The sequence below is a fragment of the Dermacentor albipictus genome, chromosome 9 (assembly GCF_038994185.2).
Source record: "Dermacentor albipictus isolate Rhodes 1998 colony chromosome 9, USDA_Dalb.pri_finalv2, whole genome shotgun sequence".
In the NCBI taxonomy this organism is placed as follows: Eukaryota; Metazoa; Arthropoda; class Arachnida; order Ixodida; family Ixodidae; genus Dermacentor; species Dermacentor albipictus.
Window position 1 is genome coordinate 27002366 of NC_091829.1, and position 22205 is coordinate 27024570.

General features: G+C 49.3%; 1 long non-coding RNA gene across 4 annotated transcripts in view; it reads left to right on the forward strand.

The window, feature by feature from the left end:
- Window positions 1-22205, forward strand: part of LOC139049597 (uncharacterized) — a 54997-nt gene that overhangs the window by 27090 nt on the left and 5702 nt on the right. For 3 of the 4 annotated variants that reach the window (XR_011508410.1, XR_011508408.1, XR_011508409.1), the window contains one exon: window positions 19693-20949. This is a non-coding gene — a long non-coding RNA (uncharacterized lncRNA). Of the gene's footprint in view, window positions 1-19692; window positions 20950-22205 lie in introns of those variants that run through there. The other variant, XR_011508411.1, reaches the window with a different exon arrangement.

The following is a 22205-nucleotide window of genomic DNA, read 5'->3' on the forward strand; positions in this document are numbered from 1 at the left end:
TCGATAAAACTACTATCCTTACTTCTTAGAGCTGTCCACTAATTTGCAATCGATGCTTTGCCTTTCGGGCGAAACTGCGACCTTCTTTTGCTGAGTATGGCGTTTCTAAAGACGAATTCTTGTGCGCTTTCATAATTTCATAATTTATTTATTAGTAAAGATACAGGTAATTACATGTGCGTAGTATACATAAGGAGGTCCCATGGTCAAAGACTGTATCGGGACGCACTGCTCGGACCTTTATTCTATAACGCATTGAAGGCTAACAGCCACTGCAGCTTTCCTTAGCAAAGCGTGCCATCAGCCGTGTTGGCGCTGATTATCATTGAAGTGGGCTACCGTACGGGATTTATCGATCACGTTTGCCCCCCTCCCCTTTCCCACTCACAAATCTCCACTTGAAGAGCTTTCACTACTCTAACTAGAAGGCGCAGTGTCAAAGCAGAAGCGCGTACACGTACTCTACTGACACAACCGGCTCACAGTTACGTCTGAAAGGACGCCGTAACTCGCTCTGTCAATTATCTAGCTTTTAGTAGTGGTCTGCCTAGTGGTATGGTTAAAGCAGTCTCCCGAAGAAACATCAAGAAAGAAGTGCTTTGAGCGAGAAAGCAAACATTACGACAAGAGTGACTGGCGCTTGTTCAAGAACGAGAACTCCGGGCGACTTGAAGATCGAGCGGTGAGCGGAGCTAAGTGTACGGAGAAGAATTTCGCTTGTCTGCTTTCGGTAGTTAGCGATTCTGTTAGTTCGTCGGTTGCAGCTTCCATTTCAACATCTTCGTCATTGTGAAATGCTGCAGCACAAACGAATTCCCACGAATCACTCAGTGTATCGGTAGCCGCGAGCATATTTGCAGCATTCCTCTATTTGCGATAAGCACATGTTGTCATGGTATCATGTCGAGGGGCACCGTATGTTTATGTTATTGTTGGTGGTGGTGATGGGCGTCTTGTTGTTGTTGTTCTTGCCGTTAAATCGAGCATAAACAATCTGGAAGCAGATGCGGCAGCTGTTAAACAATGGTGAGCATGCCGTTCTGCGCTGGCTGCGCGGGAACCCGGCCTGCTGCAGCACAGCGCACTGAATAGGCGCGAAGGAAACATCTATTTATCTTTTCAGCGTGCTTACGCTCGAGGTATCCTTACGTGAAACACCGAAAAAAAATGGCTGTGGCTTAGGTAAGGTTAAGCCCAGGATGCGAAGCATACTAGCCTTTATTTTAGTTGTTGAACCACTGTTTAGCCTGGTGAACTGCTGTTGCTTGGCTATATTTGGTTCGGCTAGACGAAGAAACAACTCATGCATTACTTCTTCGCCTTCAAGAGTGGAACGCGACAGCGTTCCCGTCGACCCGCCAAGGGGTGTAAGACAATGGGCTACAGGGCAGCGACTACGCGCCCCGCATTGGACGCGGTGAGCGTCGAGCAAAGCAGCGTTCGGCGCGGCAACGAAATGTGCGCCTGAGCAAGAGACGCACGCCTTAGAAACAGCGCGTTTCTAAGGCAACACCGCATTCACTAGAGGCGCTTTTGTACCGCTTTGAAGCGTTGTACTCGTGGCTCAGTGGTAGCGTCTCCGTCCCACACTCCGGAGACCCTGGTTCGATTCCCACCCAGCCCGTCTTGCAAGAGTTGAGCCAAAGCCACTTCTCCTCTGTCGTGACGTCACGGTGTCACGTGATTTCATGGTCACCGCCGCGCCTGAGGAGCTGGGTTGAGCCCTCGTAATATGCTTCGCATAAAAATCAACGAGAAATGTCTTACATGCTTCCATTAAAAAAAAAGAGAGTTATAGCGCACCGTTCTTCACGAATGCAATCAGCACGCGTCGTCTGCTGCAGTTAACTGCAGCAGACGACGCGTGATCGAGCTCTATCAGATCCGCTAAACGTACGAACCGTGACAGTGCGCCAGTGCATCGATAGACTGCTCCGCGTGCACCGAGGGGCACGCGTTCCCGTGTTTGCTGTCGTACATGTAAAGCTATTCACGGTAGCCTTAAGAAGAAGAAGAAAGAAAAGAAGGCACCCGTGTAGTCGATCTGCATGATAAATAGCCCCAAGTGGTTACAGTGCACCACCGTTCACTAATGCAGAATCGATGCACTAAAGCGCATCTCCTAGCTTCAGTGTTGACTGGGAACGTTAAACAACATCAGCGAATATTTTCCGCTTATTCAGTGGGATCTCCGGAAGCAAGATTTTACTGCCCACACAAACGCGCATACCCGGTGACAGTGTTTCTCTGCATAAAATATATGACTATAGTTTACTGAATCCTGCATCGTTGATAGTACTGCTTCCGCGTTGAATGCCCGAACGCGTCGTGTTTGCAATGCAGCCCTAACGAGCAAACAACTTCTCAGAACTGGGCCATCGCTCGCACCGTTTACGTCCTATAGTTGCAGAACGTGCTTTGCAAGCAGTTCAGCGTACTACCATCGATCAAAAAATGACGCATTGGCGACGTGCCTCAAACCATATTTCGTATTTCCCCCCTGCACTGCTAACAGTGCAACAGTGTCCGCCCACGATGCTGACAAAGAGACTTAGGGCCTCATAGAGAGCCTAGGTGGGAATCGTACAGTAAGGAAATAGAGGAGCCCGGAACGTGACGAGCTTATAGCAGCAGCAGCAGCAGCAGCAGCAGCAGCAGCAGCAACGTCGTAGCCACGGCGCTATCAACGATCCCACAAAGACCGGCGAACCAAACGACCAGCGGGGCGCCCAAGAAACGCAACGGTCACACGACGTCCAACAATAACACACCGCGCATGGCACTCCGCGCACGCAGCCAGCTTCCGAGTGCTATACACAGCCACTCCTTTCCATACCGAGAGCACCATCGCCTTCATAACGGTCAATTCGCCGCAGCATAGCGCCGCGTATGCATAACGCGCGAGCCGGCTGCTGTGGGCCGAAGGTCTGGTCTGGCGAGGACAAAAGCACCGCGGCCGTCAAAAGGCGAAGAAGTGGTTGGGAAGGGCACATACGTTGCCGGCCGTTACACGGGCTTCATCTCCGGGCGCCCGGCTCTTACTTCCCGCCGCCCCCACCCCCCATTGGGCAGTGTGACCCCGGCGGCGGGTTGACCTTCTGGACTTTGAAGACGGTTCCACTCGCGGTGAGTCCCGCTGCCGCCTGTGCTGCTACCGTGTGAAGGCGCAGCGTGGTGTCCAGACCCCGCCGAGGCGGCCAACAGCCGCATGCCAAGCAAGCAGGCGATCCGCATGCCAATGTGTGACTGTTCTCAGCACGCACCCGAAAACGACGGCCAGCTCCGAGTCGAGGAGTGCCTCTCCTCCTTCCTCTGGTTGCTTCCGTTGACCTCTGGAGCAGATGGCGACGACGGGTTTCACTCTGGGAAGTGCAGCCGCCTTTGTTCGAACGAGGAGCGATGACGACGACGAGCTGCAGCCCGCGGCAGAGTCACTGTCACCCCCCCCCCCCTTTCACGCCCCGATCTCCCGGAGTTAATAGCTATAACCTGTCGGAAGTGATTGGCGCTTGCCTTCCAGACGCTGCTCCCGTACAGTTCCGCCTCCGTCTGAGTGCCCGTGACCCCGTGCGTTCGATCAGTAGGCCAACGGAAGGCGGTGGCCGATTGATCTCGTCCGTGCCAGCCGAGGCTACCGGCTTTCCGAACGGGTTGTAACGAGCCACATCGCTGTGCAGATGCGTGGCGCGTTGGAGGCGGTGGCCTATACATCAAGGCCGTGAGGGATAGACGGCTACCATCCTTCAGTTAGGTTTGTAACAAGTAGCTTCTATCCGTGGCTATGTGGTATTGAGATTGGACGGCAGATTGTCGCAGGCATGTAATTATTTTAGAGAGCGGCTTTCAAGAAACAAATGGCCTATGGAAGCCCTACAGACAGCAGCGACCTTCACAACTACGATAGTTCAAAGCATAGTACGTGTCCAACAACTCATATTGATCGCGACGCTGCCTAAAAAGTGATCTGTTGATTTTATTCTTCCGGTTGCCGTTCTTGCGCCTTTGGTCATGAAAAGAGGTAGCCGTGAATGAAATTTTAGAGGCCGGAACGGTTGTTAGAGGAATGTTGTGGCTTGTAGCATTATATATACCACTTTATGCCAGTATGCTATTTTGCTGCATCGATCATGCGACTCAAGAAGGCCTACGGCTGTTAACCGTGATATACGGCCAGGTATCGAAACAGTGCGGTTTCGATTCCCGGCCACGGTGGCCTTATTCTGATGGAACCAGATAAGAGAAACGCTCCAATGCTTAGGCTTAGTTACGCGTCAAAGAACTCAATGCACATTGCCAAAGTTAATCCATAGACCTCAGTAAGCTGTTCCTAACAGCCTACTTCGCACCTTAAGGATGGTCAATCACGTGGGATAGCCACGCCCTTACTTGTGCAAACGTGTTAGGAGAGTCCTTAGGTAAGAAGCCGATAGCTGAGAGCTCGTTGAGGTATGAAGGCACCCCACTCCCCCTCCCGATTTACGAATAATAAAAAAAAAGCCTAGGGGTATGGTTCCACGCCCGGATGAACACGGGCAACCAAACGAGGTAGTCCACCGCAGAGACGTGAGAGCTGATGAACCACACCCGGCCGGCCTATCGGGAAGACCCCCGAGCCGAACTAGACAGACTGACCAGATACAACGACATCACAAAGATGTACCAACAAGCCAGAAGAACATTCCCGCCATCACACAAAGACCTAACCAGGGCACAAGCAGTGGCTCTACGCCAACTACAAACAAATACCTTCCCATACCCGTATCATCTCAAACGGGTATTCCCTGAAGTACACAAAGAAGACACATGTATAAGATATGCAAACAGGACACAGCAAGCGTCAGACACATGCTATGGGAATGCAACGTCCAACGTAAGAACGAGTTAAACTCCGAGACCCTATCGCCCATGTGGGCTGCCGCTGTGCGCATCTGAAGCCTCGGCGACCAACTCTGGGCCATCCAGCAGGTTCACGAGGCGGGGCTGAGACAAGGTCTCGACGTCCCATTGTGGGAGACCTGAGCCCGGGTTTCCAATAACCTGCAGGACAATCCAATAAAGTTATTACCAACAAGGGCGCAATCGGTCACTACGATTTGCAATGTGGTATAGACCGTGTCAGGGGAACGCCGGTGACACGTAATCGCTCTGTCGCAGCAGTCACGTGTGAAGAAATATACGTTGCGACGCTTCCGCCAAGTTAGGAGCAGGCGCACGAACGCAAAAAAATGAAAAAAAGAACGGATGACCTGCGGTAATCGCAAGGTCGACAAAGCGTGCAGTTGTTGCTTCAAGCGCCAGGGTCAGTTGCTTCCGTTTAGCAACCCCCCCTCCCCCCCCCCCCCCCCGGCCGGCAGCGCTGTGCCTGTCGGTCAAGTTCAGATGGAGCCATTGCCCGCCGGCGTGTTTAACAGCGGTGTATCTCTTTAATAAGGAAGCGAGCCTGAGTTCAGCGTAAGCCATGCGAGCTATACGATATCGAGTCACGTGCGCGGACGCGTAAAGTACGAGGCAGGCAAGACTCTTGATGCGCGCGGGTTGTTTTGCTATGTAACAAACTTAGTCAGCGTCCGCGTTCAATTTTCCTGACTAGGTGCGCATTACGTCGACGGTGCTCACTTCCCCTTCTTCACTGGCACGTGACAGCACGTAGTGCAAATTGAGGCGCGCTCACGGGCGGGCCTTTTCCTTTTGCACTTCCTACGCGTTTTCCGTTTCGCTTGTCTCGACAATCTCCCGCGTAACTCTTTCCCTTTCTTCTTCCCGGTTCATTCCGCTACCGTCGGTCGGCGTCAACGCTATGGGCTCGTGCGCAAAGCACCCGGCACCGCTGTTATCTCATTATTCGCTTCAACGAGGCATAGTGAGCAGTTGAACGAGAACAGCCCGTTTGCACAAACAATCAAAATCATCAACGGAGCTTTACCGGCCGCGTCGGATAAGTCCGAGGCTTACTTCACGGAAAAGAGGAGTAAGCGAAACGTAGACAAAGTAATTGCACTCGGCGATGTGTGTATCAAGTGAAAAAAAAAAAAAAAGACGGCTGCACTTGGCAGTCGACGACGCTAGCGTCTAACGCCTAAAGTTGAAGGCACCATAAGCCACCTCAGGCGTGGCTTTTCGCGCTTGAGACGAACGGTCCATTTAAGCCCGCCAGTTTGACCAGCCTAAGTGAGCCTCGGCTACGAGTCACAAGAACACACGCAGTATTTCATGACCAGCGTACGGAAGTAACACTCTTGCGCTTGAAAAAAAGAAATATAAAGAGATAAGGGCATCTCATGAGCATACGACGGGCAAGAAGTCGGTGGGCTTTTTCTGGACAACGGAAGAGATATTCTGAGCTTATGTAGCAGATAAGCCTTTGTTCCCAAAGTCCTCATCCCCTATTGTGCCTATACTGTTGCATTCAGGTACGCTGCGGTCCGCAGAATGCTTGAAAGATAAAAGATGCGGCGGCCGTACGGGTCCACATGTCTAGAAATGGGCTTGACACGTGAGAGAGAATAACGGTTCCCGACGTCGCATTCTTTCATGGCAAACGAGTTCCTCGGTGGCCCGCAATGACTCTTTTATGTCGCGGCATTGTCGTAAGGTTACGGCGCTTTTGCGGAAGTTGACACAATAGACAACTGAATTTAGCGTCGGAAGGTTGAAGGGTGGAAGGCCATTGTGATGCCGTGATTTATTCATCAAATTATTGGCCCATAAAAGCGTTTTAAAGGCTATGTCGCCTAAATGTCACGCCGTGAGCCTGCTTGAAACGTTTCTCGAACTGTTCGGACTGCGGTGTAGTAAAGTGAGAACTACTGTACACTGTTGTAACGACGAAAATACTTTAACCAATCTCTGCTTGATCGACAGTCGTGGAGAAGTGAGAAGCTGCAGAAGTTACGAAAGCTGTTACCACCGACTGAGCCGGACTTTGCGGTTGTGATTGCTGCTGCGACGTCTATTTTTGAGTTTCTTTTTTCTCACGAGCCCACTCGTGTTCTATATGTAAAGATTTGCGCCGATACTGTTGTATGCACCTACGCTATCGCAAGCTAGGCTTTTTATGAGGTCCAAAATCTTGCTAAGGCTTTGAATATCATGCCATTGTAACGCGAAGGGAATCTCTTCCTTTATGAAGGTTTCCAGCATGCTCTTCTCTGCTGGTACACGTATACCTCCTCTATGCTATAGCCAGCAGTTAGTTATTTGAGTACATGCTCTACGCCGAACCACCTCCTGTCCGCACTGGTTTTTGTGTGAACTTTATTGTATTTGGTCTGCCTTTTCTCCACGGACCCGGACAAACCTGTGTTGGTGACGAAATAAAGACCGCTTTACATTCTTAATATTCAGAAATGCTTAGGCGGGCTAACCAATTGCAAAAGACCCAACGAACGAAATCCGTGGTCACGCCAAAGTCTCCTTTCGGAAACCGCATTCCGTGCCGTTCGGCGGTGCCGGCAGAAAGGAACAAAACAGGGAAAGAAAGTAGTAACGACTGACTCGCGGAAACACCTCCGGGGGACCAATGTTTCCTCGCCGAGGGGGTCGCTTCTCTGTGGCGAAGATGAAAGCGAATGGGCATCAATTGGCGCCCTCGCCAATGGTCAGTAGCACCGGCAGTGATATCAAACGCGGACGCCCCCCACCGCCGCGCCCTTCCGAACGATTTCGCGCTCGCGTCCGATTCTTGTGGCCGGAGCGATGACTCGTGAAAGCCTGCGCTTGCGTGAGCAAGGACTCCTTGCGCTCTTCGCATGCACGCAACGATGCGAAGACGGCTTGGACTTACGCTTTCGCGCGAGCATTCCTGTCCTCTTACGCTGTTTCATTAGACTCGTTCCTTTCATCCGTGTTTTTTTTTTGTGTGTGTGTGCACACGTGTGTTTGTAAGCGTGTGTTCCTGTATTTGCCCGTTCGTGCGTGCGTGTATTGGGCTCGTGTATGCGCACGTATCTGTGAGTTCGTGCGTGCGCGGCTTTGTGTGAGCTTGCGCGTTTGTCTGTACCTGTCGCCCTGTGGGCGTGCGCGTCTGTGCGTGTGCGGGTCGCTTCATTTGCTGTCTTTCTCGGACATCTTTCGTCTTTGTGGAGCTTAGGAACACCCTGATCTCGGCTCGAGCGCAGTCGCAGCTTACGCGCATGCGCCGAATGACTGTTCCAGCCGGGCACTGACCTCCCCACCCGCTCCCCCTTCGTCGGAGAAACCATCGGCAACTTAGCGTCCCTTGATGATGGCCCGCTTTTTTTTTTGTCTCCAGGCGTTCTCCGAGAGCAAAGGGTTGTGCGGACGCAATTCGTTCATTGCCCTCTGAGAGAATGGCAATAATCAAGGGGACCTCACAAGACGCATCCAACTCCGTCCGTGGCTTCTAGCGTAGTACCGGGACGTTGATGAAGCACTGTAACAATAGCGAGCCGGCCTTCTGTAGTTAGGCATCCGGATGGAACAAAGCAGCCTTCACGGTTCGATAAAGATATCAAAGACCCGTGTCGGGTGCCCAGAAGCGACAGGTACGCTTTAATCTAGACGAAATATTGTCTAAAAAGTACATGCTCGGGGCTCCTCTTCTGACGGTCTTCTGAACACACCCCGTGACGGCATCGATTATTACTGCGAACTGAATGCCAAAAACGCCCGATAAGGACGCCGAAAACACGTTAACGAAATTCTGCGGTGCTACTCAATAGGAATTGCACATCCGTCACGCAGTCTCAACCCTACGCCGAATACACTTTCGTTTACAGCTCAGTGTTTGGGACGCGTTTCGCCATCCGTAACATTCACGATGGTGGCGACACGTCGGACGCACTTGAAAACTGGCGCAATGACAGGCATGCGATAAACACGAACATCTGGCATGCGTTATTCTGTGAGAAGCCGACCATACGTTACTTCATGATAAGCCGCGAGTCAAATAAAACATGAAACCTCGCACTTGAATGGAAACGCCACTGTTGCCGCTCGAGTTCTCCAAAATGATGCTGTCCGGCAATGCTGCCTTCAAACCTCCAAGGCGCGGCTTACGAAAAAATCAGCTCTGTTTTCTTCGAGCATTCATGAGCGTCTCCTTCGTCGTATTGTATCTTAGTGGTATACGTCACTCGAAAACGCGTAAAAATAAGTCCCAAAAGAACCACAAACATAGCGCATGCACTCAAGCGGTGCAACCGGACTGAGCCTCGCTAACTACTTTACTACGGCGCTGCAGATTACGCAGGCAGATCATGAAATAGTTTATGCATCACAATAAGACCGCAAACTGAGACATTGGACGGGAGCGATCACGTGATTACGCGGTGCTTCTCCGACCTCCCGTAAATGCAGGGGAGCCTTGACTGCGCGGAGTTTAGTCGCATTGTTTTTGTTTTTCTCTTCTCATCACTTAGCGCGTGTAGCAGATATAGAAACTTCTCACGCACAGACAGTGTTTTCACTTTTATTTGGTTGTGTGATGAACCGAGCGCGCAAGGAATGGGAAACTGTATGGGTGTGTGGGAGCTAAATGTTCAGCCGGATGAAGCGGGTTCACAAGAGTGACGACGATTGTGTATCGCACGCACGCACGCACGCACGCACGCACGCACGCACACACACACACACACACACACACACACACACACACACACACACACGCGCGCGCGCGCGCACACGCACACGCACGCATGCGCGCACACACACACGCACACAAAAGAAAAATCATGGGGACGACCGTGTATTCTTCGAATGAGAACAAACAGCACGTGCATGTCAATAAATGAAGTGCTCTTTTAAAACCTGGGTGTCCTTTCCAAGCCTTATCGAGCGCACGTCAGCCAGTGGCGAGTTAGTCCCCACTAAACTGGCAGCGTACGTTAGCAGTACACACATCATTCCGTGCTGTGAACTATGTGCAGTCACGCGGGCAGTAAAATGACTGTCGTGCTAAACGCCCTGGTTCACTTAACAATATCGCAACCACTACCACTCTAATGCACTTCGATCGACGTTTCTTAGCTAGCTCTACACAGGGATCGAGCTGCGAATTTCTTTTTTGGGCAACTTTGTGCTGTTTAGAATGTGCTTAGTTATTATACACGCAATCTTATTACCTCGAATCTGACTCATTATTTACCTCACGCTTGTACGAAGTCAGCGGCAGACAAGAAAGCATCATTTTCTGAAGCAAAAATCAAGTCTCTCAGAAACTCATTTAGTCTAGTACTGGTTGGGATTATTGAATTGTGGCATTAAGGCAGCGACATCAGACGGTATAGCGCATTCTTGCATTCAGGCACACACTATACGCCGAACCTACGCCATAGAATTCAATCCACGACGGACGAGGTAGCACCGCCATGTCATTGGCTCTTGGCAGCAGATGTCTTTTGGCCATTTTCTTCACTACATGCCTAGTTCGGTATCTTTTTGTGTCGGCAAGCGTTAGTGAACGCCTGCTTAAGACGATGGAGTCAATCCGAGAGTTTCCACACTCTCCGGTCGCTCTTATCGCAGCGGGAGACGCGGACAAACTTTTGAGCAACGTTTACCGCACCTTTCCCATTCCCTTAACGCTGTGGACATGTCGTGGCGTGAACAGCAAATGCCACGAATTGTTTTTGCGATACATCTCGCCGTCTGACAGTTTTCCGAGGCCCAGATTCGTCATTGCACCGTGGCGTCACAGCTTGCCTAACGGAATCTTCGAGGAGGTTCGGCGGCTGGACAGGTTCGACCCAAACGTGTACTGGATCTTCGCTGTCGATGAACACTCGGATGTTACTGGGCTTCTTTCGAATCACTCCTGTCAGGTAGTGACCGTTGCCGAGAAGGACATCAGCCTGGTTTCCGATGGGTACAGGTCTTGCAGTGAACGAGTGACCACTTCAACCATGCAGTGGAAAACCTTGCTGGGGTCCTCGGAACTCGAAGGAACGTATCCGAGGGACAGAACCCTTACGTACACGCTGCACGAGAGAGGAACTATTCCTCCTGACTGCACAAACATGGGGCCTTTGTATTTTGTAAATATGGCACTGCCCTCTCTACAGCTGCGGCAACCCGAAGGGGCGGCTCTTTTAGACGCATATTACGCTGTCAACACCACAGTTAGTATGCAGTGCGCTGATCGGATCTCTGGCGAAGCTCTCGTACGAGAAAAGAGCATCGACTTTCTCCTTTACTCCTGGCTCAAAAAGAAGTCGGCATCTTTGACCGAGTATAAATACGCATTCTACACCCCGTCGTCACTTTGTTACTACGTCCGTGCTCGCGCCCCTGTTCCACCTTCATTACATGACTCCTGGATATTCTTCTTCTTGTGCTTCGTTTGTTTGACCCCTTTGTGCCTCGCAATCGTATTCGTATTTCACGCTGAAGGCACCACTCGTCCAAATGAAGGTATTCCGTTACCCGCCGTCATCATGTTCTTCGTGGCGACCTTTCTGGGGCGGAGTCCGCAGGCTTTGAACGTCGGTGCTGCAGCACCAAGGCTGGTGGTTATGGCGTGGTTGCTGGCCATGTTCTTTACCGGGAACTACTTGCAGAGCATCATGACCGCTTCCAGGAGCATGCCGGCGCTTTCGGCCGAGATTAACACGGAGCAGTTGCTGAAGCATTTGCACAAAGGGACCATGACTCCGTGCATTGCAAGGTATACCTATGAGGTACGAGGGGATAAGACAAGCCAGCCGGTGTTCATGCCACTCGCCAGAGCTCTTGATAAATGTCTGCCGAACTGCCTCGACAAATACGGGTTCCGTTGTATGGAGGAAGCACGCCAGGGAACGCATATTTATTTCAACAGGTGCGTAGAAACCGAACGTCTCATAATATTCAAGTATGGACTGGTTGTCGGGGAGAACACTTTGGCAGCCTGGCAAACATATTCAGCCGTCCATATTCGCTCCCCGTTCAGGTAAATGTTCTACATTGTTTACGTGTTTACGTGCTTTCACCTTTGGGAAACGAAAGTGTGTTTATTTGCAAGGTGGAAATCAATATATGGCGACACACTTATTGTCCGTTTAGCTTTATGTAGCACGGGAGTTAGGGTGAGGAGGCACGTAGTGGCGTTTGAAACTGAGCAGAAGGAACAAGCATTGTAGGGACTGTTGCATCTACGTGATTAAATTGGATAAAGTCATCAACAACTCTCAGATCGGCGCCACGTCATTCAGGAATAGATTTCTAATCCATCCCATTGTGATGGATTAGAAAGAGTGCAGAAAAAGTTTGTTGCAATTTATTATCATCGTTCTTGCGCTGGCTTTAGTACATCTTGCAGAACTTGCAATTTACCTTCACTATGGCTTTTAACCTGCCGACGTATTGCAGCAGATTTTCTGTTTTTGTATATACGCTCCTTCATGGAAACCTGAACTGATCAGAGCTACTTGATTATGTCACGCTTCGGATAGCAGCAGAAGGTGGAAAGAGAGCATTGACCATTATTCGTTCGTGCTTGTCCAGGTAAACGTTCTGGTATGTATAGAATACAAAATCGGTACATTACTTATTTTGCTGAACTTGATATGTTTTATCAGTCATTTTAGTTGTTCTGTCCACACCTTTATATAGTTGTGTGCTCTTGTGTGTAAGAAGTGGCTCTTGTGTAAAACCCCGTTTTCCACTTCTCTCATTTCACGAGTATTATTGCGTGTTTTCGGGAGGCGCCGCTAGGGATGCTTTCGGCGATAGAAGCGGAGTCAGTTAGACGTCGGGACGAGAGAGACGTCACAGCGTCAAGCGCTCTTAGTAAGCCCAATCACCTCATGAGCAACAGAGGCAGCGAGGAGACCCCGCTGTACTAGTCTGCTTCAGAATATGTGTCGGATGACGGCAACTATTTGACAGTTGTGAGACAAAAAGAAAAGAGGCAAATCGCAACTGCAACAAGGACGATTGCGATTGCAAATAACCATGACCCGGCTCATACCGTCCTCTTCTTGTCCGAGACGCCGACCGACGACCAGAATCGGCTAAGCAGGCAAGCCATATATCTGTAACACTAGAGGCTCTTGTTCCCAATGAGATTACAGATTTGAGAATTAACACCCGTAAGAACATTGTAGCGGTCCATGTCAAGAACAGAGCAGGGCTGGATATCTTGAATACAGTCAAACTGCTGGCCAAGACAAATGTTCGCAACATAATTCCACAGGACAGCCATACTTCATCATGCGTGATTTATGATGTCGATGAGTCAGTCAACGACAATGACCTGCCTATTTTGGTTACACCCACTACAGCAGATGTAACTATAATGAAATTCGTCGCCAAGGAAAATCACGTTCTGTGGACATAGCCTTCAAGGGAGGAAGCTTGCCGTCACACGTGAAAGTTTGATTTTTTTCGTCATCCAGTGCGACCTTTCGTTAGCACTTCAGTGCGGTAATTCTTTGAAGATCGGGCGTGTCAGCGGCATATGCAAAAATTCGACCGTGTGCCCTAGATGCTCTGAGCAGCACAGCGCTGATGCTTGCCGTGAGACTGACTTCAAGTGTGCCAATCGCTCTGGTCCCCATAACGCATCGTCGTAAGGCTGACCGAGAAAGAAGACAGAGCTGAAAGTCGCAAAACAAAAGGTGAGAGATAACGCAACGCACAGAGAGTCCGCCGCCATAGTGTGCCGGCGTCGTGTCCATCGCAGACGATCTTCGTCCACTAGGAATACTGATACCGTCGAAACGAAACACGCTAGATCCTGCAACTGGTCCTCCCAAGCCGGTAAGCAGCATTGACAACATGGTGTCTGATGAGGCAGTGAATACGCCTACTGCAAACGCCTGGCATGCACTTACGACGTTAAGTCCTCGAGCAGAACAAAGATCGAGAGTGGACTACCGACGCACCAATGACGGCACAAATCGCCTGCGAGCTCAAAACAAGCAAGTAATCAAAATAATCAAGTATCTAATGAAACTCATTGGTGCGTTCGTAAATGCCATCTGCTCGGGGCGCACTGCTAGTGCTGGACGGTTTGGATCCGATTCTTGCTAGCCTCGAGTCGCAAGCACAATGGCTCCTCGCCCTCATCCGTTCTCCGGACAAGTCAAGGAAGCGTCTGTTATGCAATCGAATGCCCATGGACTGAAATACCAGTTTTCTGATTTTCACCATTACGTTTTCGTCGCCTGTAAACAGAGCCTACAGAAACTTCAACCTTATATGTCATCGACTTGAAATGACATTAACAAGGCGATCATCTGCATACGATGTCAGCTGACTTATGTTGCTCATCTAGTGCGGCCTCATGACAGTGATCAGTATGTCTGTTTCACCGTGAAGAACCACAAACTTGCGTTTACTATAGTGGGCTCTTACCTTTCTCCATCAAGTAGCTTCGACAGTCAGAGACTGAGTAACATTTTATATGTGACTCTTGGTCGATGGATTGTTTTCGGAGACCTTAAGGCACATTGTTCATTTTGGGGACCCATCAAGGTAACTTACAAAGGAAGAAACCTTGTTTGCTTTGCCTGCGACCATGAACTTTGCTGTCTAAACGATTGCAGTCCCACGTTTCTGCGCAGCCGGACGTACTATCAGCGTCAAATGAAAGTTGAACAGCGGAGCGCGTGGCACAAGCATAAGTGAAGATATAGTGGGCGCCGTCCAGTCATCACCATTGACAGGCGCGCACATCCGGTTTGGGTGCACTGCGCGGTCCCCCTCTTGTGAAATAATTTCGCTTGTGTTCGGGTTCTTACGTTTGAAAGGGAGAAAATGAAAAATAAGAATGAAGCTAAAATATTGCAGTTTACGGCGAGCCTTCTCGCACAGATTACTGAAACCACAAGTGTTGTCGGCGCGAACAGCGGTGCGCATGGTGCAGTTTGCACCGTCACCCGCGCGGATTGTGCGGGCGAATCTACCTTGTGACGACGGTGCAAACTGCACAACGCCCTCCGCTATTCACGCCGACTGCACTTAACAAGGCTCGACGCAAACTGCAATACTCCCTTCATTTTTAACGCGATAGCGTTAAGGAGCTCGTTTCGCAGAAAAGCCGGTGTCGTCGGCGTCGGCGGCGTTGGCCGTGAGCGATAAATCCCAGCAGGCCCTTCATGAATAAAAAACAACTTGCAAGATGGGCTGGGTGGGAATCGAACCAGGGTCTCCGGAGTGTGAGACGGAGGCGCTACCACTGAGCCACGAGTTCCATGCTTCAAAGCGGTACAAACGCGCCTCTAGTGAATGCGGTGTTGCCTTAGAAACGAGCTCTTCTAAAGCTCAGGCGTGCGTCGCTTGCTCAGGCGCACATTTCGTTGCCGCGCCGAACGCTGTTATTTTTTAGACTTCGCGTTTGTGTCGCGATGCCTTTCTCGCTACGTCCATGCCTTTCCCTAGACACGCAGCTATTTGAATGGAAGATCTTTATTTTGACTGAAGACGGGTGAACGCTGTTTAGGTATAAGAGTCGTGGTGTACCGCAAGGCGGAGTACGCAGCCATAGCTGTTCAACCTGGTGCTCGTCGGTCTCGCCGATACGTTACCGCAAACTGTACAGCTCTCCGTATATGCAAACGGCATTTGGATATGGGCTTCAGGAGCGACACGCGTAAAGATCCGCGCACGACTTCAGAAGGCTTGAATGGCCTTGTCAAAGTATCTAAGAAAACAAGACCTGGAGCTGTCACCTGAAAATTGTGCACTGGTTGCTTTTACTCGCAAAGCGATGGCCCCGTGTGCTTTGCGGCTTAATGACCAAACTGTACCATACAGACATACGCACCAATTGCTTGGGGTCATCATTGATAGAGATTTCATTTGGAGCCCTCACGTCTCGTACATGACGAGGCGTTTGGCCGCCATTGTGGAACTTCCGCGTTTCTCGGCGGGAAGTCCTGGGGCTCCACAGTACCGTCAATGCTGCAATTACATAAAGCATTATTTTTGGCCTTCCTGCGGTGCAGCTTAGCTCTACTACGAAACATTTGCACTACCAATATTCGCATACTCGAGAGTGTGCAAGCCCAATCACTCGGTACCTGTCTCGGTCTGCTAAAACTATGTCATTGATTGCGACAGTGGCCATTGCCAGAGACGCTCCTTTGAAAGTCGGCCTTGTTACAGAAGTCCTGAGAGCACACATCCGACACCTGACTCGGACTCCTTCAGACTATTTTCCTTGCCTGCCAGCAAACAGGCCACATTCAACATTTGCCAAAAGAATTTTAAGACATTAGTAATACTTGCCGACACAATTCACGCCTGTTACACGAATATCAGACCCATTGTGGTGTATGCAGTGGCCGCAAGTGCAAATTGACAATTTCGGGAATCAAAAAGAAAGCTGGAGCACCGTTGCAAGCTTTGAAGCAAGCAACTTTCGAACACACTTACAACATGCACAGATTCCGGCAACATGTCCACTCAGATGGCTCGGTAAAACTCAAGAGCTCTGCTGCTGCACTCATCATCCCAGCAAAATCTGACCAAATCAAATTAAAAGCCATGTGTGACCACATCGAAGGGAGCAGGACTTGCAGCATTCCGTGTTGCACTTGCTATCATTAATCAGGAACCACAGCAACAATGGAAAGACTTTAGTGACTCCAAGGCAACCCTTCAGTGCATACAAAGCCCAATGCACCACGGACCCAATGAACAACTGGCCTCAGAAATTCGATATTTATATCATCGTAGCCATTACAAAGGCACAACATAATCTTTCAATGGCTTCCAGGACATTGCAACATCCGCGGGAATGACCACGCCGACGAAGCTGCCCGATCAGCCCATGAAAGTGGTCAACGTGTCTTGATTCCGCTTTCGCGAAGGGAGGCTGTGGCTGAGCTGTGATTGATGTCTCGTGAATGTACTTTGCCCCTGTGGGACTCGAACGCGTTCACAATGTGTCGTTTGCGTTCGTTGTCTCCGTATATACGATGCATCTACTGCGACGTGAACAGACCATGCTGTACAGTCTGTGGTTAGGCTTGCATTTACGACCTCATATGCCTTCCTTATAGCCCCACGCGCGATAAATACATCAGCGATGAGACGTTCGCACAGTTTAGCTGTGTCCGTTCCGCGATATAGTTGCCAGAGACAAGTGATGTGCAAAGTGCTGGACCACTTGGACAATCGTCCATTGTCAGAACTGAAAGCTTTAGGTCAGTGTTCCGGAAGAACATCCGCAGTGAAGGCCTTGCTCGCGTTACGAAGGTTCCTCCGGTCTACGAGCCTTCAGGATACTTTCAGAACGCCGCCACCTACCTCTCTATAAATAGTGTACGCGGTTTTTTGCGCTTTTCTCTCTCCATCTCCCCCTTCCACTCATTTTCTCTTTTTATCCTACTCCTTCCCCCCCGTGCACGGTAGCCAACTTGAACTTCCTCTGGTTAACCCCCCTGTCTTTCCATGTAACCTTCGCTATCTCTCCCTCCCTCCCTCACTCTCTCTGTCTCTCTTTCTCTCTCTCTCTCCTTGTTGTAGTGGCTTTCTTTGGCTCTGTGATTTATTAGACTTTCAGCTTACCTGGCGATGTGTATACTTGTCGAGTGGTTTTTTTTCGTGCTTTTAATGTTCTTGTTGAATAGCATTTAGATGTATTTTACATCACTTGTTTCCCCTTAGTCACTTAATTTTATTTTTCGTTGTGCTTGCTCACTAATCTGTTCATTTTCGATTAGCCTTCATTTTGTCGATAGATAAGAGCTTCATTTAGCAACCTTCATTGTCCTCTGTTGTGTTCCAGTATTATACCCAAATGTCTTTTGTGTACATATATCATTTCCTTTTTTTATCGCTGTACGCTATATTTTAGTTAGATTATATGTATGCCAGGATCGAAACCTCATGATTTTTTTATGGGCACCTAATCTAAAGGCTGGATTGATTAAATTACTTGTATTGACGCTCAGGCATTGTTCGTGTCCTTCTCCGTCTTTCCGTTGTGAACTCGGAATAGCTTTTCTTTATTCTAAACTGTTCTTTTACATTATAGTCAGTTTCAATTTCATATTTTCATTGCCAAAGCATTATATGCCAATTGAGCGAAAATTCATCATAGTAGGCGTGACCGAAAGCTGGAACTGAAAATGGCCGACGGCGCAATGAGTGAGAAACACGTAAAAGAATGTTCGAATTCACGTCAAATTTGTCATGGGGGTAACCGTAAAGAAAAATATTAACGCCTTTGAAAAGAAAACTTAGTAATGCATATCGGTCTGGGTGGGATTTGAACCCGAGCCCCTGGTGTGCGAGTCGTACACGTGCACGCGTGTCCGACGCCATTGCGGCTCCACGGTTTTGGCTGAGTAATGTTGTGCCTAATGCTTGCGTCATTCGACACGTGACTTCGCAGCCTATGGGGAGGAGATTGCGTCACGTCGTGAGTATATGTAATGAGCACGTTCAAGGCGCTCCGAGGTCTACAAACTGTAGAATGCTTTCGCATGCGCACACGTAAACAGTCTCAAGCGTCACTGCCGAATGTTTTGTTGTGTTTAAATTTTTATAGTGTTGTTCCTGGGCAGGTTAATAAAATTGACTGATTGATTCAGTCATTCAATTACTGAGCATGCCAGTTCATTGCGAAATATATACAGTAGCAAAGGCCAGCTGAGTAGTTCTACTGAATTGCCCTGCACATAAGTAAACGTCGATCTTGAAAGGATGGCCTCAGGGCTTGCGTAGGGATTCGCAGAATATTACCTCGCTCTTCTGTTGACAAAAGGGATTCCATACCAGCCTCCCAAATGTAAGAGAGTAGCGTCTGGTATGACGTGCCATTTAGCCACGTCTCTATAGGCCGTGTTGGTCTTGCAGGCTGACTCTTGAGTGGACGGCGTGGAGATGTCTGATATTTGCCGTAGCTGGGAAGTCCATAATAGGGGAATAGGACACGAGAAAACATTCACGTGAGGAGGAGGAGGAGGAGGAGGAGGAATGAACGTTTATTGTAAGAAATAGCGAGAAAGTGTCCTTTCTTCGCCCTAGGTGGGCGGCTCTCTTAGTCCAGAAAGCCGTTGGCTAATGCTGCAGCCCGGGCCCGGTCCACCAGACTTCGCTGATCTTCCAGGCTCTGTGCCTTCAACATTGCCTCCCACGTTTCTTCGAACGCTTGTAGCGGCTCTGAGGCATCATCTTCACTGCTTTTCTCGCGGCGCGGGCACAGCAACACCATGTGTGGGAGCGTGTCTGGTACGTCACAATACCGGCATAGGTATAAGAATTTGGTGGGGTGCATTCGGTGCATGTACATACGCATTTGTTTGTAGTCTGCGGAGGGCGGCGATAGATAGTTTCACACTCTTCAACAAATGTACCCCATCTGGGGTGTATATTTGCCGCACAACGATAATCGTCATCTGTCTTGCATGCGTTTCCTTTCTTGAAAACGGTGCGCTCGTTACTTTCCTGTCAAGAATGCTCTGTCACGCTGATAACGCGCCTGCCGTTCGTGACTTAGAAGTACCGGGCTCGCAGCGTTAAAGCAATGAAATGCGGACAAGACAGATGATTATTGTTGTCTGGGAAGATAGTACCCAGAGGCTGTAATGTTGTTTAAGAGTGCATGAAACAGTGCTATAAGGGCGTCGCCATTTGCCGTCCGGTGCAGGAGAGTGACGCCTCCCCCCCCCCCCCCCTCCAGTTTAGGGTATACCCAACAAAACAATCTGTCTGGTTATGCTTCCTTTTGCCGCATCTCCTCTCTGTTTATTTCGTTTCCGTTTCTCTGATACATGCATTCCCTTTCGGGTCTCTCCGCAGGTACCAGCACCGGCGGATCGTTATGGCGGTCTCCGAATCTGGAATGTGGATGCACTTCGCCTCCCGTTACCCGGGGCCCTCGGTGGACGAAGACACCGTGTCCTTCGACATGTCGTCGCACGAGTACCTGGCGGTTCTTTACGTTGGACTCGCGCTGTCGCTGGTGGCCCTGGCGGCAGAGATCCTCGTGTACCGATATGGGGGCTAGTGAGAGCAAGATTACTCACGACAAGCGATCACACCCGCCAGCGTGATAGCTCAGTTACTTGCCTGCTCGCTCCTAAAACCACGGCTCTTGCACACTGTAGCATGTCGGCTGAGAAGTTGGCGTTTCAAACGTGTCACCGAAATCACTTTGCCCACACTAAGTTATGAAGTCACTAGCCTTGCGACTATGAGCGATGCTTCAATGCAGTGTATTTCACATTTCACTGGTGCAGTATGTGCGTGAAAGAAGCCTCCATGCTTGCGTCTAATTTAATCCCCACATTATGCCGCTTGGCAATCCAACATTTTCAAAATCCACCAGAAGATTGATGAATGCAGCTTGCAGTGTGATTTGACTGACTGAGCCAAAAAAATAACTCGTCTCTCTTGGGAAATCTAATCTCGTATTACTGTGATGTAAAGCATATATGTTACACGCTAATGTGATGGGTCCTCTTCGTAATACAGCAATATAATCGTTGGCGGAGAACGAAAGGTATTTTTTCATACGCCTTGTAGACACTGATTTAAGGAAAAGGAGCTAGAGCTGTCCACATGGTCTACTTGGTTACCTTGTTTGTACTCATCAAAAATGTCTGTCCCAGCTGCTTAGTGGTATTTGAGAACATGCCAGTATTGCATATGTGCGTGTTGTGTAAAATAATTTAGTTTCGAAAATGCTCGTAGGTATCTGATGTGACTATCTGCAGTTTATGGATACATGTAAAACACTCAGCATCAAGTGCGAGTGAACGGTTCCACAGGCCCAGCGATCATGCAAATAGTTTCGCTGCAGATATTTGTGACCAGAAAACAAATGTCACTTGAAATGGCAAACAATTAAGTGTTAGAAATATTGCACAGATAATGAAATGCCTACACTATTAATGTGTGGGTTCATGCACTCGATTTCGTCCATATTAGGCACTCGCCTTTTGGTCGCTTCCTGGCACAGAAATACTCGACACACCATCAGGCTGTCTTTCTGCTGTGACCTTTGCAGAAGCATGATTGTTCAAAGTGCAACAACTAAACACATTTTTTGACTTGCTTGTAGATTCACCAGTACAATTCCGGTAGTGCTGATCCACGTGTCCAGCAATTCCCTATTACTGAAGGGAAACCTGCAAACAAAAACTCCGCTACCCATACAAAACATGCTCTACTGTGACACTTCTCAAACAATTGTCGTGCATCACGAGAGCTGTGTACTCGCGGGATGTGCTGAACAAGAAAATACATTCGTTTACTTACATGGGAAGCTAAATTCCAGAGCCCTTCGGGGCTTCGGTGTGCCACAAATGCTCCGAGGTGCCATGGCGTCTGATGTTGCGCGATCACATGCCAAACCTAAGCTGCACGAAACTATTAGGCCTCCAAAAACACACAGATTCGAAGCCATAATTCGCGCCATGCTTCATTGAATGAATGCGTGCGTCGTGATTTACATAAATTACGCAATGAGCGAGCGCTTTTTGTAAACTTAATATTCACACATCACCTTCATAAAGCCATCAGGTATGCGTTTTATAATGACAAAGCATAATTCTTCCTGTACGTGTTTTCAGCCCTTTCAATCGTAATTGCGCTGGCCACATTGAGAAGTAGCAAGAGGGAGGCTCCCTAGCGGTTCCCCCTTTTTCGGCGCTCCTTTTCCTCTGCAGTTGGTTATATTAACTCTATGGGTAAACTCGTAAATTAGGTGGCGCTGCCATTTTATATGGCGCCACCATCCCGCTAAACGCGTTCGGCGTTAGAGGCGAGATAGGTACAAAAATGTGCCTCGAAATCGGCAAGAAAGCTTCGCTTTTAAATGCAGCTGGACGAGCAATGTAATGCGTAGGGCAGACATCCGTTAGCCCATCAGAATTGCAGAATGGGGGAGCCAAGGGAAGGGAAGCGAAGTCATGCATGGCACAAAACTAGGTGGAACGATGAAATTAGGAAATTTTCAACCGTGGCTTAGAACCAGTTAACGAAAAAAAAGAACAGTTTTGCACGCACAAATACATTACAACATGACAGTATAAGAAACAGCGTGACATTGGTATTTTGTCGTTCTTGCAGCATATTATCTTGATGCATTCCTCCTCGAAACACACCGCTTCGACTCATACCACCCCGCTCTTGGAAACATTGGAATACGCTTAAGCTTCGCCTTTAGGAGCAGAAAGCGATAGCATTCGAAGATCCCTGTTTCTCCGACGCTACCCTGGAACTGCTGCTTAAGTAACCGTAATGTTTTTTTTTTTTTCTTTCCTGGACACGCTGGTGGCGAACGCTATGCGCGAAGGCAAACGAGCACC